At 44.3% G+C, this 2695-nt stretch overlaps 1 pseudogene; it reads left to right on the top strand.

The window, feature by feature from the left end:
• Positions 1–422: 422 nt before the first annotated feature.
• LOC141508477 (WW domain-binding protein 1-like) lies at positions 423–1011 on the top strand (annotated as a pseudogene).
• The last annotated feature ends 1684 nt before the right edge of the window (positions 1012–2695 follow it).

The raw sequence follows: 2695 nt of genomic DNA, 5'->3' as shown, positions 1-2695 counted from the left end.
GGGGAGGGGGGAACAGGAGGAGGGAAAAGATTAGGATGCTGTTGGGAGAGACTCTGTGCTTAGATTTGGGTGGCAGGAGGCAGTCCCAGGAGCCTGGAAGACTTTGGAGTCTACCAGGGAAAAGAAATCCATCCCCATTCCTGAGATTTCAATACTGGGAAGAGTAATAATCCATATTTCATTTATTTTTAAAATTACATACCTTTTGTTTTCACATTACCTTCATTTCCAGTTGCCTCCTTCCTCTCTCTTTTCCCCACTAAAACATATTCAGACATTGACTAAATCTGATACTATGTGTAGGCCACACCCATAGACCTCTGCTTTCACAGGGAACAGCTTAACATTTCAAAGCCCTTAGCACTTTTGGTCCCCACAAGTTTGTAAAGCCAGGTCTTACCATTTCCATTTTAGGCAACAGCATGGAACCTTCATCCTGGGAACAGCAGCCAGGAAACTTGGGGGTCGCTCTGGGTGCAGCAGGCCTTCTCATCTCCTCCAAGCTTCCTGCCTATGATGATGTAGTTTGTGACCCTGGAACCCCACCTCTGCCATAGTGTGGCCCATTGGCCCCCAACTCCAAAGAATGCACCAGCTGATCCTGTACCTCCAGCTACCCCTCCCCGACCTGGTCATACAGGAGATTCTCCCAAGCCCCACTCACACAGGGTGGAATGGGAGAGTGGGGTTGGGGTGATTGCCCAAGGTCAACCTGGGGATATGGGGAAAGGGAAGAGCCCAGCACCCCCAGATCAGTCCTGCCATCATTGCAGACTGACTGGGGATTCAGTTATTGAGCTTTGCCTGGTATCTGCCATGGTGACCAAGGTGCTGCCAGACTGGAGTTGGCAGGGCCCCTTTCACTCCAGGATAGCAGAGTCTGTTCCCTAAATTCAAACCCCTGTTGATCCTGATCCTTGTGAATTCCCAATCTCCTCTGAAGGGCCCAGGCCCAGGCAGAGTTGTGAGGCCCTGAAATTTGGGCCTCTTATACCTATAGGAAAAGAATGATGGTTGACCTTCCCATAAACATAGACAACACCTCAGATCTCCTTATTAAAGAGATTTAACGAGAGAGAGAGAGAGAGAGAGAGAGAGAGAGAGAGAGAAATAACACAGCTAGGAACTGATAGAGAGCATCATCAAACCCCAGGCTCCTGAATCTAAATATGATGTTATCTACTACACTTTTTTTTTTCTGTTACACCTTTTGATCATACTGAGGTCAAGTGTTTGAGACTTTTCTTCAGGATGCCCAGTCACTAGATAGAAGGGTTCTGGATCTTGGTAGCATATTGCTAGAAGTGGGTGATGAGGAACATGGCTGAGAATTCAATCCCTATTTCTTGTCCCTGCTTCCATTTTTCTCTACTCTAGACTAATTTGATTTGTTGTCCTATGGGTAAGGGTGTGCTCATCAGGTGTAAATCTTTTAGGTTATTGCTTGAATGAATGAAAGGAATGACTTCTCCAATTTTCATCAGAGCAAATAACCTGGCCTTATGAGAAATGAATGGGGGCAGCTAGGTGGTGCAGTGGATAGAGCACTGGCCTTGAAGTCAAGAGGACCTGAGTTCAAATCTAATTTCAGATACTTAAAAATTACTTAGCTGTATGACTGTGGGCAAATCACTTAACCCCAGTGCCTTCCAAAAGCAAATAACAAAAAAAAAGAAATGAATGAAAAAGTATATTTAAACAATTATTATGTGCAAAGCCCTAACTGAGGATTACAAATAGAAACATTTTAGGAATAAGGGCTACAAATAGCTCCTCTGTTCACATTCTATAGTTTTGATTTTTGTTTTATTTTTGTTTGTTTGTTTTTGGCAAGGCAATGGAATTAAGTGGCTTGCCCAAAGTCACACAACTAAGTAATCATTAAGTGTACAATATCAGATTTGAACTCAGGTCCTCTTGGCTCCAGGGCAGTGCTCTATCTACTCTACCACCTAGCTGCCCCATCTGCTCACATTTAATAGGAGATTTCTGCAGTCAATCAAAAGATAAGGTCTGTAATGTACAAAGTGCTCCTATTTGACAGTGCCAAGAACTTTGGTTTCTGAGAATTTCCTTTCCCTGGTTTTCAGCAGCTGTGGCTACAGAAGAGATGGGGTTGTCATCTCTGCAGGAGCAATTGGCAGCTTACAGCTCCACAAGGGGAGAGTGCTTGGGCTGGGAGCAAGGCCAGGTTCGGGAGATGCCACCTTTCCAAGGACTTTTAGCCTCTGAGTCCTGGACTAACTCTATCAGAATCTGAAGGAATCTTACCTCTTCAAATGTCCTTTTTATTTTTAAAGGTTTTTACAAGGCAATGGGGTTAAGTGACTTGCCCAAGTCACTCAGCTAGGTAATTATTAAGTGTCTAAGGTCAGATATGAACTCAGGTCCTCCTAAGTACAGGGCCAGTGCTCTATCCATTGCACCACCTAGCTGCCCCCAAATGTGATTTTTATGGAAGGAACATTCATTTCGTATCAAGGGGTATGCAGAGGCAATGTCTTGGAGTAGAAAGTTTGTGCAGTCATTTTGGGGTCAGTCTCTTAGGGTTTAGCACAGGGGAAATATATTCTGTCTTATATGATCCCCAGATTTAGGTAGGAGCTCTGCCTTTACTAGTTTTTGATTTCTGAGAAATGGGGAAGATGGGAGAGCTGGGCCAGTGAGATCAAACTTCTAGGGAATGTGTTCTAGA

This window comes from Macrotis lagotis, chromosome 1, assembly GCF_037893015.1.
Source record: "Macrotis lagotis isolate mMagLag1 chromosome 1, bilby.v1.9.chrom.fasta, whole genome shotgun sequence".
Lineage (NCBI taxonomy): Eukaryota > Metazoa > Chordata > Mammalia > Peramelemorphia > Peramelidae > Macrotis > Macrotis lagotis.
The sequence above is the reverse complement of the archived record's forward strand: the minus strand, read 5'-3'. Positions and strand labels throughout refer to the sequence as shown.